Source organism: Ursus arctos, unplaced genomic scaffold (assembly GCF_023065955.2).
Source record: "Ursus arctos isolate Adak ecotype North America unplaced genomic scaffold, UrsArc2.0 scaffold_12, whole genome shotgun sequence".
NCBI lineage: Eukaryota > Metazoa > Chordata > Mammalia > Carnivora > Ursidae > Ursus > Ursus arctos.
This window is the reverse complement of record NW_026622786.1, coordinates 30,313,294-30,328,403: the sequence shown is the minus strand read 5'-3', so window position 1 is coordinate 30,328,403 and position 15,110 is coordinate 30,313,294. Positions and strand designations below refer to the sequence as shown.

Genomic DNA, 15,110 nt, shown 5'->3' with positions numbered 1-15,110 from the left:
CCCTCTAATTTTACAGATTAGCAAACCAGGAATTAGAAAGGCTCAGTGACAGGCCCACCGTTACACAGCTAGTTAGTAGCACAGCCAAGACTCGTCCACATGCTGCTTTGTAATTATTCTGTGGTTGTTCGTGTTATAGTCTACATTCCCCTTCCTATTAGAGGCTAACACCCTGCTTTCCTCTTCCAACCCCACAAAATATCTCAGCTACCACCTACTGAGCACCTCCTGTGTTTTTTTACAATTTCTCATTTCATCCTCTCAACAACACAAGAAGGAAGATATCCTTTACAGCGAGAAAAGTGAGGCTTCAAGACGCTCAACAACCCCAGGTCACCAGCTAGTAAGTTCCGGCACCAGCGTCTGAGCCCAGGTCTGTCTGATTCTCTTAACACTACGAACGGGAGCTCCTCCTCTAGGGATGCCAGCCCGGCCCAGCACAGACGGTCTCCTTCTAGCTAGTGGGCAGCCTGATTCCATCCGACCTGAAGTAGCTTAACTTTGTTCTGAAACCAGGGAGGTGAGGCTCAATTAGCAGTTTTATTTTCCTGCATTCACTCACGCAGTAAACATGCATTAGCACCTGCACAGCAGTGAACTAAACATGACAGTTTTCATGGAGTTTACTTTCTCATGGGGGGAGACAGACAACAAATTTGTAATGCGTCATATGAAAGAAAAATAAAGCAGGTTAAGGAGAAAGTGCTGAGAGGAGGGATGTTATTTCAGATAAGATGGTCACGGAAGGTATGATATTGTCATTTATAATGAGAAATAATATAACTGGACTTCATCCCTGTTTCTGGCACCAAGTTCCTAAAATCCTTGGAATTTCCTAAGTGATGACAGGAATAAAGGTGTCTTTTGTTGTGTTAATGAGGTGACCGCAGGACCCTACCTCAGGATAGGGCTGCTTACCCATAGCACCAACCAGGTCATTAGACGGTTGGACCCTTCAGTTCCTTTTCAGAGAGGAGCTGGAGGTTGACTCCACTGCCAATGGCCAAAGATTTAATCAATCATGCCTATGTAACAAAGCCTCTGTAAAAAACCAAAAGGATGAGGTTTGGAGAGCTGCCATGTTGGTAAATACACAGAGGCTGGGGAGAGTGGCTTGCCCAGAGAGCATGGAAGCGCCGTTCCCTTTTCCCACACCTTGCCCTATGCACCTCTTCCATCTGGTTGTCCTAAGTTATATTCTTTTACAAGAAACCAGTAATCTAGTAAGTAAAATGTTCTTCTGCGTTCTGTGAGCTGTTCTAGCAAATTAACCAAACCCAAAGAGGGGGCTGTGGGAACCTCCAATCTGTAGCCTGGGCTTGTGACCCCTCAAGTGAGAGGACAGTCTTATGTGACTAAGCTCTGAACCTGCAGAATCTAAGGTTATCTCTACAGGTCGACGGTAGCGCCAGAACTGCTGGTGTGAGGGAAGACAACCCCCCACACACAGTGAAACTAGTTACCAGAAACCTTTTAGAGGGCCTCTCGGATGAGGAGGCATTTGAGCACAGGGGTACGAGACAGAGCTATGAAAGAAACACATCCCAGACAGTGGGGATAGCAAGTGTAAGGGTCCTGCAGGGAGAACACGCTTGGTGTGTTCTCGGAGCAGACTAAATACAGCACAGTACAGCAGGAAGTGTGGGGACCGCCCCCCCACCCCCGCCTACCTGGGTTCAAATCCCTGCCCTGCCTCTTCCCAGCAGTGTAGCTATGGGCAGCTTACTAAATACCTCCAAGTCTCAGCTATAAAGTAGAAATAATGATTCTATTCTCTCTAATGCGGTTGTTATTAGAATTAATTAAATTAATAATACATAAAGCCCTTAATACCTAGTATGTTCTTAGGTTTCAGGAAATGGTGGCTATGATTTTTAACTAGGTCACTGATAACATCTCTGTTCAAGACAAATTATTTTCAATTTGAAAGTTTTGAATCCAAGGGTTAAATTACGCTGTTAGCTTTGTACATGGACAATAACTTCCTCCTAAGCCTTCGACTTCCTTAGCTGGGCTTCCTGTCCTGATGAGGAGGACTCTGTAGGAACCACACTGATGTTATCACAAAAAGAGCAGGAGGCAAATCACTCTAACATCCCTGTTACACTATTACAAACTATGCTCTTCACTCAACATAACCCCTACCTTCAAGAATCAGATGCTTCTTCAGAACTGTAATTTATTGCCCCTTGGGTTTAAGTCATTGATTTCATAAGACAGATCTCACCAGTCTCGACTCCTCACTGGCATCACTGACAGAGGCAGGTGGTAATTTCAACTGCAATCCTGTCTTGAGAAGGGTTAAAACTTCTCTTCAAAATTAGGACATAATTTAATTAAAAAAAAAAAAAAGAAAGAAAGAAAATGCTTTCTCCATTGTCCTTTTGGCCTAAACTTAACGTTTCTTTTCAAAGAAATTAGAACATCAAAGCAAAATTCAAGAGTCATCTGGCCTGGCAGTCTCCAGACTGTTCCTTAGAGCACAGCCCTGAAGCAACTCAGGAAGGTACAGTGAGTGGCCCTGTGGATGGGCCCAGAGCCAAGGGAAGATGTCAGGGCCACAGGGAAATTCTGCTCCTCTGCCCTATACCCTCTCCCCCTGCTCCTTTCTTTAATGCTATGTTTACTTTTCATCTGTGCAGCCCAATGGGTTAAAGGGCAAATCACAGGCAGAGAGAAACCACAGCAAGCCCAAGCCTGTGAGAGGTAAACTGGGAATCTTCCCAAACCACTTGTAAGGCTGGGGAGAGCCCACGGTTGCTGTTTTCAGTCAATTAAAAAGAGGTCAACGTTCTAGTATGACAGGTCTTGAATGAGGCTTTTTAAAACATCGATTCTCCTTCTAGACAGACCTGATAGTTTTGGCTTTGTAATGCCCTAAGTATACATTTAACTGGAGCTATAAGAAATCCACAAGACCTTCTCATTCATTTATTCATCTAACAAATATTTATCAAGTGCCTGCTCCACACCAGCACTGTTCCAGGTACAGGGATTCAATAGGGAACAAAACATAAAAATCCCTGCCCTCATGGAGCTTACATTCTAGGCAGAGGAGACAAATTATAAACAAAATATATAATCGTATATGAGATATAGATAAATGCTAAGTAAACAAAGCAGAGAAGAGGGAAAGGAAATATTTGGGGTCTTTGGTTTGGTTTGTTTCTTTGTTTGGGGTAAGGACCTACAGCAAGTGAACTCTGTAGGTATCTAAGAGAAAAACATTCCAAGCAAAGGAAACAGCACATGCAAAGGTCCTGAGACAGCATGTCTGCCATGCTCGGGGAAGAGGAAGCAGGCCACGCCACAGGAGCACAGAGAGTGAGCCAGAGAGTACAGGAGGGAGGTCGAAGAGGTAATCATCAAGGGAGTCATGGCTGGTTGTATGAGGCTTTACAGATCATTGTAAGGATTCTGGCTTTTACTCTGAGGAAGATAGGAACATTAGAGTGTTTTAGGCAGAGGAATGACAGGATCTGACTTAAGCCTTATCAGGGCCCTTCTGGCTATTGGATGGAGTATACTGCAGAGAAAAAAAAAGAAGGAACAACTACTCCCCAGCTGTGTGATCTTGGGCAGGCCACCTAACCTTGCAGTACCTGGCTATTCTCATCTTTAGAAGGGCTTAAAGAGTCTATCTATTATTTCTAACCACCACTCTAACCCTAAACTCTACGATTCTGAGTTTACTTCCTTTGCATTTTCTATACAGTTACAGTTTATATCCACTGTAAGTCTCATCTCTCCCCAAACCTTTCACTGAAGTGGAACTGAGTTGAAGAATTCAATTTGACAATATATATGATAGGTCAAGCCCATGCCACACTTTCAGGGTACAGAGATGATGAGACTTGATCCTGCTCTAGGGAAATCCACAATCTGGCAGAGAAAGTAAGTAAGGTCTCAGGAGGCAGCAGAAGTCCTGTAAGAGAACTTAGGGGAAGAAGCAACTAATCCCCCTGCCAGTAAGAGCCAGGCATAGCTTCACCATACACGCTGACAGCAGAGAGAGTTTGGATGAGTAAGCGAGACCGCCAGAGAAGGGAAGGGAGGGGATGCTAAAGGAGAGACCAGTACAAAAGCAACGGCGCTCGAGAGCACGTGGCATGCTCTGGAAACCGTAAGGGCTCTGGTATGAGCATAGTGAGGTTCAGGGAGAAGTGGAAAGAGAAAATGGCTTGAAAAAGTACAGTGAGGCTACACTGTTAATAACTGGACATCTCGTGCCAAGGATAATGGAACAGTGACTTTTAAAAAATAAGAAATGAAAACACAAATCTGTGTTTTAGAAGGTACCAACCAAAATGGATGAATAATTGGAGAGAGAGATGTTGAAGCCAGGAAAACTAACTGGAAGACCCGTGCAGTAGTGCAGGTGAGATGATGATTTGGAAATAGAGAAGAAAAGGTCCGCTGAGATATGCTAAAAAGGTAAGCCACATGTGACTGGTGTTATTCAGCTCAGGGAAGTAAACAGAAGGAAGTTTAGTGTGCCTGAGGTTCCCTGCTGGGTAACTGTGCCATTTACTGACAGAGGAAATGAAGGATTGAGACTGGGGACCACAGAAAAATCGTGTGTTGGGTTTTGGACCAGGTTTTAAAAGAAAGACCTATAGAACAACCAGGTAGCTGCTGGAAATAAGGGTATGAAATATAAAACTGGAAGTTACTGGCAGAGACGTGGCCACTGAGGCATGGAAATATGAACGACTAAATGTAAACTGAGAAGAGAAGGGAAAGGGGAAATATAGAACCTTGGAGAATGCCTACAACACGTCAGGGATCAAGCGCTGGTAAAGAAACCTGAAGAGAGATGGGGAAGGAAAGGGAAAAACCTGAAGTAGCTCCAGGGAAACTAAGATGGTAACACGTGGGGAAAAGACAAGAGTTAAGCAGCAAAGGCCCCCAAGAGAGAGAGGACAATGGAGACGCTGACCGAAAGCAAGCACGAATTTTGCACTTTGCACCTTTTCTAGCACCTTGGTATGCCTTGGTATGGTGGGTGTGAGAGCAGGCCTGCAGCAGGCTGAGGAGTTTCACGGGAGGTGAGAAGAAACGAGCCAATAGCCAAACACCACCAGCCCCAACAGACTACTACCTTGTTACCAAAGATTCTGTACCATTAGGAAAGTTTTATTCAATACTCTGTGGAGGTGTAAGGTGTGAGAAACAGGAACTAAGATCTGCTGGGGGTGATCTTCTGGCAGCGGAAAGGAGATTTCTTAGTTAACACCTGGGTCTCACAGGACCACTAATCCTGAAACTAGCCACAGGCATTCAGAAAGCCTAGGTGCTTCAGACCTGTATGCACCCACACGGCATCCAGCTTCCAGTCAGGCTTCTCACACAATCCCTAGCCTTGCTTCGCCAGCACAGTAACGCGCAGCAGGAGGGAGCGCATTTCCATTTGAGTATGGTAAAAAGTGTAACAAAACTCCACAGCACCCACTACCTGGTATGATGCTGGGAGTCCATAACCTGATGCCATTCAGACTAGAAAAGACTTCACCAAAAACCACCAGCCAGTGTCAGCAGAATCTGCCTGACTATTCTGAGAAACAAAAAGGAGCTGAAGAAGTTTTTAATCCCAAATTTATTCTTAATTTCCGATACAGAACACTTGAGAAAAATCTGAAAGCCAATCAGAAAGACTAACAGTTTTTTTTTTAAATGTGCATCTACAGTCCTTTCTCCTTTACCCTCTACAAAAAAGCAACCCAACCCCCAAATGATCATTTTTCTTGGCTTAATTTCCCTATTTTTGTGATATATAATTGGAAACAGACTGCTTTTTCCTGGCTTCAGAGAACAGGATCTTCGGGGTTACGGGAGTTGCCAACTACAGGACCTCAGCCTTAGCAAAGTTTCTTTTGAAAACCTTTTACCTATATACCTACTTAAAATATATCTTAATTCCAAAGAAAACACTGAAATCCCTCATTATTATACAAAAGTGAATTTTGTCCTAATTGATTAGATGCTACCCTCCTTTTTCTACCTGGTTAAGCTAAATAGAATTCTGCTTTGTGTCTAGTTATCTCCCATTTGAACATTACCCAAAGCCCCTACACCCAGTAAGGTATCTAAATGGGATGCTTTCTGGGACTATTTTGAAGAATTTAGTAGGACTGGTTCTACAGGAAACCCACACACTGAATGAAATGAAAATCTTGAATATCTTAGAAAGCAACAACTCTAATAATGAAATAAAGATGCCACAAACTGAAAAAGGCATAAATACAAAAAAAAAAAAAAAAAAAGTGAAATGTGTCAAGTAGGTCACCCTTCCCCTGGTTCCAAAAACATGGTGCATCCAATGGTTGTGCAATAATTGTTATGGATGAATATGATGGATACAAAGAAAAAGACAGGTGTGTCTTCAACAAAGTTGGTTGTTACCCTAAGTAACTTTTTCACGATTTAGATGGTATATGATGAATATACGACAGGTAACGATCTCTATAAAGACAGAGGAATAAGAAAACTAAGGAATGTCTGCTCAGAAAGGCTTCGACAAAAAGAGAGAGCCCAGCAATAGTAAAGATGCCCATTTAGAAGATCAGAAACTTCTCCCACACACATAGGGAAGACCTTACAATGTAATAATGCAAAATGTATGTAATGAGTCAATGGTGCTTTCCCTCAAGGTTGAAGTGAATCTGCCAGCCAACTGCACAAAGTCTAATTTAACAAAATGAGACATTTATTCTTTATGGACACTCAGAAGAGAGTTTTGTGTTTGAGTATGTTTTGTTCTAAAGGAAAAATAGAAAAGAGATAACTCATAACAATACAGGCAGTGCCACACAAAAGTATTTAGGGTATCCCATGAACACAGGGCTTTGAGATTGGAATCTAAGTACTTCACTTAAAATAACCTTCTAATTGTTTAAAAAAAAAAAAAAAAGCCATATTCTGCTCCAGCCATCATTATACAGTTAATCATGAAATGAAATGTGCAAATAGGCACCAGTGTATTTTCGCATCCAAAGACCACTTTCATACTGTCAGAACACATAAATCACTAAAAATGCTAACAGAATTATACTCCCAAAAGGGACTCTTTTCACACACCGAACTGAAATTAAATATTCATTAAGTTTCCATTAATAAAATAGTAAATAAGAGTTAAAAAAAAATCCAAAGTTCTGCTCCACCGTCCATTTGGTGTTCGTACCCATCAATGGTGGTTAGTCATCACACCCGTAAAACGGCAGACCTTCTCCCAGGGCAATCCAATCAACAGGAAAGCCCAAGGACTAGTATCTAAAGACTGTTTTCTAAAGATCATTTTTTCAAGGACTAATCAACTTAAATGTGTTTTTACAAATGTTCCATCTGCAATTTCACACAAAACCCTGACCTTCAGCATGTACCAGGGAAATATATTATGTACTTGGAAGGACAAACAAGCAAATGATTCTTCCTCTGCAAAGAGCGCCCCATTCTGATCCCCCTTCCCCTGGAGTCCAGTGTCCAGAAGATAGAGGGAGTATACGCTTCTGTATTACCATCCTTTTTCATAAAGACAAGACAGAGACAACATTTTAGATTTAATTCTAAATTACTACTGCGACAACAATTTAACATTAAATCCTAGAAATGAACTCTGCCACACTCCACTCTAATTCAGAGTCCTCTTGCCAGAGTTAAAGAAGCTTTCAGCGCAAACATCGGTATTATTTTTTTTCCAATAATTGCCTCAAGCAGGAGATACCAGGATGACCTAAGGGCATGTCTCTTATTTCAGAGTTTCAGTAATAATCTCAATTTTAAAAGGTATCATGCCTTTTAAGTATGTCCTTAGTTATTCTCTTATTAAGTCTTGAAGGTTGGCCTAGAAAACTAAAGAATAAAAAATGCATTATGTCCAAATCAGAGTGGCTTCAAGCAGAGTGTTTACAAATGTTGTTTCAAACACTAAATATTGCACACATCTTGACTGAAAGATAAAAATCGTTACTCTCCCTCTGAAAGAAGGAAAAACGCTCGGAAATCTGTCCTAAATCTTAAGCAAGGACTTTGCAAACTGAGGAAAGAAAGCTCAATGTCAGTTAACAAACAAATGTTCTATTTCAAAAGATATAAAACAAGAAATCTACAAATGGACAGAGCCCAGGAAATGGACCTAGATCATTTTTTATAAAGTCCTTCCAAGCTGTGTTGATTTATTTCAGCTTGACTGGAAACCAAACAAATTAGCAATAGCTTGTGTTTTATGAAATGGTACAAAGAGACAATGCTATCATTCCAAGTGCGAACTCTGAAGATGTGGAACCAGAGAAATTACTGCCATGGATCTTGGTGCAGTAATTTTCTTTCAAAGCCACAAAAGCTCTCACTGAAATTGCTAAAGGCTTGTTATTTATGGAAGGCTAGCTTTTCATATAACCTAGATTTGCTCTTTTACATTCCAAATGGCCCATATTTCTAGAGGTGATACAAGATTACTTATAAATTAAAGACCCCCAAAAACATTTATTTACTTGAGCATGCAAATCGCAAAAGGTACTTATATTAAGTTTTAAAATTTCAGAAGTTAAAAAACACAAGGAAAATGCTCCAATGTACAAAACAAAAGTGATAAAACCATTTTCAAATAGCTGTTAAGAGCAAAGAGAAAAAAGGTGGGGGCAGACTGTCCTCATTAATTAATGAACCTGACAATTATAATTAGTTTTTGTCCAATAGTAACAAAGAAAAAAAAAAAAGCATTTGCAAGATGGATTATCAAGAATAGGGGTAATTCAAAAAGATGACATCAAATTCATCCAGAAAAAAATATTATAGCAATGTTAATACTTATCAGTCATCCTCTGAATTCTAACTGTTCTGTTAAACCTGAAATGTAAAGTCAGAACTTTACACAGATTGATCATCCCAAGAAATTAGTGATCACTTAGGTCCTAAAGAAGTGAGGAGAGATAACATTCTTAGTACCATACTCAAAAGGATATCTGAGTTCCCTGTGCGCTTAGGCCCAGATTCTGCCCTTCAGGAAAGTCACCTGACTTTTACAAGCAGCAACTAAGTTTGCATGCAAAAGGAAAAGATTAATTCCTTTGAGTCTTAAAAAGAATAGGACAATACCTTCTTTTAAGCAAAGCAATTCTGTCGATCTATAAAGGCTTTCCAAGACAAAGCCTTAGGAAGCCTTAAGGCATCTTGGCCCCCTACTATCAGAGGCTTGAAAGAGGACAGCTAATTTGCCAAACTCCAAGACCAGGAACCAGAAGCCTATTAGGGGTAAGGGGGTGAAAAATGTTTGCTGAAGAGTATGAACTACATCAGAGCATGGAAGACTAAGTTAAATCCTAAATAAGATGCTATCCTGAAGTAACTTTTGCAATGCTGAAATTTAGAAAGAAGGCACTAAATTTGAAAGTTATTTTTTAAAAGGATCCACACAACCCTAGCTTGCTAAATGAAGTCAAGTCAAAACTACCTGATACACAAGAAACAAGAAAGGAAAATGGCCTACAAAACTGCAAGCAAAGACTGAAAACCTTTTTTAAAACTCAGTTTCAGGGCACCTGGGTGGCTCAGTGGGTTAAGCGTCTACCTTCAGCTCGTCCTGGGATCAAGCCCCACATCGGGGCTGCCTGCTCAGCCAGGAGCCTGCTTTTTGCTCTCCCCTCTGCCTCCTTCTCCCTCTCCTTCTGCCTCCTTCTCCCTCTGCCTGCCTCTCACCCTGCTTGTGTGCACGCGCGTTTTCTCTGTCAAATAAATAAAATCTTTTAAAATAAATAAATAATCTCAGTTTCACTGTTTTTCCAAGCATGTTCTTAAATAATGTTTATATTATATTTACAAGAATGACTGTCTATAGACATATCACACGTCTACTAGACAAGTATACTTCTGAACTATTACTGTTTACAAAAATACAAGCCTCTGAAGAATGCCTAGAATTGCTGTTACTCAGGATTTCAATCCCTCATTGTCTTGCACTTGGAAGATGTTGATGAAGAATGATAATGACAGGACTGTAAGTGTACCAACCTCCCTGAGAACAAATTCACTACTTCCAATTTTCTACAAAAGACAAACGAGGATCATTACAAAGAGATTCACAATAGATCTCCTTGGGCTCCCAGTTCTCCTGGATAATTTGAGATATTATTCAAAGTGCACAAAATTATCTTACATACACTTCTTAGGGAAAACAAATGGAAAAAACAATGCACAAGTATATTTAATATCTGTCCAGCCCCCAGAGTTCTTGACATATGTCCAACATATAGGCCTGGTCCTCAAGGTCATTCTTACTGTAATCAGTTGAAATTAAACCAGTTTTCCACTGTAAACTCAGAAAGCAACTTGGTGATTTTGCTAGATAAAGCCACAACATTTTCCATTCCTGAAATGTATGTTTAACACCCTAAAAACTGGTTTAAGTGCCTGATATGCATCAATAGTGTGTTATACTCCCCCTATTGGCTAATATTCAAAATAACAATGAATTCCCCAGGGGTTGCCTTTGAAGTGCTGGGGTTCAAAAGTAAGTTGATGATTTTTATATTTAAAAACATGAGCTGGATCAACAGTTGTTAAGCAAAGCTGCCATATAATGGTCCGATTCCATCAAAACAGGAAAAATTAAAGTTGACAAATGACAAAGACAAACTGAAGGGCTGAAAATGTGCTGAAACCTTGAAACACTAAACAATGCAGAATTAAAGCCAAAAGCAGAGAACACCAAGAAACAGAGCAACATCCTTTAACTGACACAATGGCATGAAATCAATTTCATTTTAATAGCCCTTAAGGGGGTAAGAATTATTTCCCTGCCTCCTGTGCCAACCCCAAGCTGTTTCCTAAGGAAGCCAAGTAACTCTGACAATGTGTAGAGAATAAAAGAAATTAAGAATAAAGATTCATATTAATACCAATCAGGGTTCTGTTTTTAATCACTTGGATCCAGTCTCAGAGCTGTAAGGCAGCACTCCAGTAAGTACATCACCTAAATTAATTACAGATACCTTATTCCAGTTTCGAGGGCTATGTCCAACTAAAATGGGAGGCTCAACAACGGGAGATGCCTGGGCTCACTGCACACACATCTGGCTACACTTGCTGCTCTCGGGGACTAAGCTAGCTCTGGAGTCAGAACAGAAAGTTATGTGTTAGGGGGAGCAAGTAACTGACCTCTACAGTCTCATCTGTGAAACGGGGCTGATATTTAAGTGGTCCGCAAGGCATACAGGAGAGTGACACACAGTTTGGGCTCAATAAACGTTAGCTATTATTATTCAAGAGAAATAGCTGATTTCACAGTGAAATAACTTTGCAGCCTTAAAGTACCACTTCAGGATAATTAAAAGGTCTTGACATGCCCTTCGTTACTTACAGAGACTTTCCACCCAAACCGCTCAAATTATCTTCTAAGGGAGATGTTCAGAAAACGCATGGCTCCCCATCTCAGGCTGTCATGTCACTCCTACCATCCTTTACCCTCTTTGCCCTTTTCCCATCACCTCTAGGCTCACGACAAGCAACTCTAACACTCGTGTAGCGCTTGCTCGGCGCCAGGCACTGTTCTAGTACTTCACATATATAAAATCATTCAATCCTCATAGTGACTTTATGAGACCCATTATTATTCCCATTTCACAGCTAAGGAAATGAGCAATTTTCTTCTCTCAGCTCTTTTAGTACACACTAAATCCATTAAGCTCCACTGTGCCAAGGTAATTCACGCTTGACAACGCCGGCTCCCTACACTACGAGATTCTGGAAAGTGGGCAAATGCCCTAATAATAAGCGTGCAAGCCGATTCTTCTAGCAACAGCCCAAGACTTCCAGTTTGTTCTAATCAAATGAACATACTAAAAGAAGCCTTCAAAATGAACTGGGTAGTGGGCTAATCTGTTAACGGGGGGGCGGGGGCGTTCTCTGCGGGGCTCGGGGCTGCAGCGCTCCGCGCCGCCCGCACAACACCCGGAGGGCGCCTGCTGCGGGGAGCGCAGCTCACGTCGGTGCGCGAGTCCCAGGGCGCAGTCTCTGCAACGGCAAATGAATGCAAACCCCCAACAAACCTTTCCCACCGACGCTGTCACGCGCCCAGATGGAAGTGGCCCGAGCGCCCCGCGGGGGTCGGAAGAAACCGCGGAGAGGAAGAGCGAGGACAGGCGTGGAGGAGGAGACGTCTTCCCCAGGACAGCGCATCGCCCCGAGCGCTGCCCACCCGACCCAGAACGGCCGCTCCCCACACACCGCCGACCATGGGTCCCGGCTCCTCCGAGCGTAAACACTGCTGGACCAACGCCGCCCTCCCAAGCCCGGGGGTCCGGGAGGCCGGTGCGATCCCGGCCGTGAACAGGCAACCGAGCCTTGCGCAGCGCCGACAGGCACCGCGCAGCCTGCAGAGCCCGCGGCCGAAACGGGCGCAGGGCTAGTGGCGCGGCCAGGGGCGCCCCGACGCGGGCTGTAGCGCCGCGGGGCCGAGCCCGCACGTACCTCGGAGGCGGTGTGTCAAGCGGAGATCCACCCGCTGCAAGTTGGAGGAAAGCAGGGGAAAGTTTCCCCGCCCAGCGCTCGGCGGCCGCGAGCTCCGGCAGCTGCTGCGCCGCGGCACAACTACGCCATCCGGACCCGCCGGGACTTTCACCTCCTGCAGGGAGCTTCAGGAATCGCCCAGGGAAAGTGGCCGGGCACGAGAGCCGCCGATCTCCCTCCCTCACTCACTGGGAAGAGGAAAGCGCCGCTCGGCGTCCCCGAAACCCTCGATTACCCCCATCGGGCCGACCCAGCGCACTCGCTCTCCCTCACACACACACGCGGGCGGGGACGGGCAGGACGCCACAGCAATCAGCGCGCGGGGGGAAGGGCGCTCCGCCGCCGCCGCCCCACCGAGGGCTCCGCGCGGCGGAGAAACTCCTCCTCCAGCTGCCCGCCTCCTCTCTCCTCCCCCTTTTCCTCCCCGGCTGATGGATGAGTCCCGAGCGCTGCTGGAGCCAGCGTTTCCCTCCGGGCTGAGGAGGGAGGGAGGGAGAGAAGGAGCCCCAGGAACGGCAGGGCTGCTGCGCGCCCAAGGTGGGGCGGCGAGTGGGTGTCTCAGTCCTGGGGGCGGGGTGGGGGAGGGGGGACGCCGACGCCAGCGGCAAGGATCCGCTCCCTCAAACTACGTCCTTCAAACTTTCCAGGTCTCTGGAGGCATTGGGGTTTTATTTGGTTACCTCAGTCTTGATAATAAAAATTCTAAATCCTCCAGTAAACTGATCACACCCTCTTGCCCAGTCCTTAGCAAAGCCGCCCCCCCCCCCGCCCCGTACACATTCATTCTGTCCCTGTTTGTCTTTCCCACCTCTAATCCTTCTTGTTATCTCAAGATGCACTCTGCTGGTGGGCGCCAGCGGGGTCTTGCTTCCTCCTCTAACAGCGGAGAGCGCCCTACCCAGCCGTTCTCCCTGCTCGCTAAATAAATAAAGGAGCTAGGTCAGCTTTACCGGCGTTATTCTAACATCGGCGCGATGGAAACGAAGGTGCAACTTCTGCGTATGTACCTGTGCCTGTCAACTGTACGCCCAAAGTATGACGAATGCAGAACCCCACTCTGATTGTCCCGCTTACACCTCATTTTTCTATTAAAAGACATGCTTAAGTCACAGGACAGTTTTACCAACGGGCTGGTGAAATGATCGTGTGCTGAGAAGTTTCTGAAACCGGACTTCCAGTTGGACAAACAACTTAAACTCTCCAAGTCTGTTTTCTCCTTTATAGAACGAGGATCTTGGCTTAGGAGACCTCTCCCAGCTGTAAAGTCCTCTGGTCCTAGGCCTTTAATATACTGGAATGGCATACAGAGGTTTCTTACACTGTTGCTTATATTATTATTATTTGGAAAGCTACTCGATTTCCCCACTTTGAGAGAAAAGGACGCATTTCTTACCCTCTTTCTCTTGTACCTATACATAGGGAATCCAGGAGATACTTTCATAAAGGCCAAATCATCTTTGATTACCTGGCTTACTTTAAAAACCTCCTCAATGAACCATTCCTTCCTTACCAGTATTTATTGAGCACCTACTGCTTGAGAAGGTTGAACTAGGCCTTGGAGATGTTCATAGCCATAAGACCCTGAAGGCAATAACAGTCCTAAGTGAAGTTAGCCTCAGCTTTGATACAGTCTCTCTAAATTTTAGGCCTTAGATTTCTCATAGACTCAAATTACATAGTATTCATGCCTCACATTGTCAAATTTTAGTTTCAAGTGCAGACATGAACGGTTGAATTGGGTGTGAATATCTAACCCTGTATTTAAATATATCAATCATGTTACAGCTTTCTAATTTCTTTTTTTTAAGTTTTGTTTGTTTTTTTTAAGTTAACTCTACACAACTTTTGAGATCAAGAGATGCATGCCCTACTGACTGAGCCAGCCAGGTACCCCAAGGCTTTCTAATTTCTAAATAAAATGGCATGGTAGCAGAAGAGAGAGAAAAACCAAGTCCTAAGTAACTTAATTCTTAGGACTGTCTTGCTTTTAAAGAATGAAGTGACTGTTCACAATGGAGCCAGATGCTTAATAACCAGATACTTAATAACAATTACTCTGTGCCAACAAGAGTCCAAAATATTCTATACATGTGAATATATTTACTCCTCACAGCTCTATAAGGCTATATACAAACAGGTGCATGTGCAAACCTACATATATACGAAGGCCTTATAACTTGTCACGATAGCATAGCTAAAAAGTGGGAGGTCCAGGATTCAAACCCATATCCATCTAGTTCTGTGCCCAAGTCTTAAACCACCAGAGCATACTGCCCCCAAAAGCTTTACATATTGGCAAAATGAAAGGTGTGAGGGATTTTTGGTTGGTTGGGTGTGTGTGTGTGTGTGTGTGTGTGTTGGTTTTGGGTTTGTTTGGCTGGGTTTTGCGGCTTTTTTTGGCAAAACATCTTTAAAATTCAGGGCTATTTAATTAGTTCAGCAGTTTAAATAGATGATATGGAAAAACACAAGAAATTATATAGGTAGTTACAAAACCAACAATGTCTAGAGGTATTTTCTCTTTAAATCTTTACACTAATAATGTGATATTATTTTCATAAATCAAGAAACCTGAAGCATTGAGCAAAGTTTTAAAATAAAACTACATT

General features: G+C 43.3%; 1 protein-coding gene across 4 annotated transcripts in view; it reads right to left on the bottom strand.

Moving 5' to 3' along the window:
• The window catches only part of TGFBR3 (transforming growth factor beta receptor 3), a 193,911-nt gene extending 180,897 nt beyond the window's left edge, over positions 1-13,014 (bottom strand). For 3 of the 4 annotated variants that reach the window (XM_044383648.3, XM_044383649.3, XM_057310468.1), the window contains exon 1: positions 12,463-12,877. The gene's annotated coding sequence lies outside the window, so the exon portion shown is untranslated. Of the gene's footprint in view, positions 1-12,462 lie in introns of all 4 variants that reach the window. The other variant, XM_026497623.4, reaches the window with a different exon arrangement.
• Between the last annotated feature and the right edge of the window lie 2,096 nt (positions 13,015-15,110).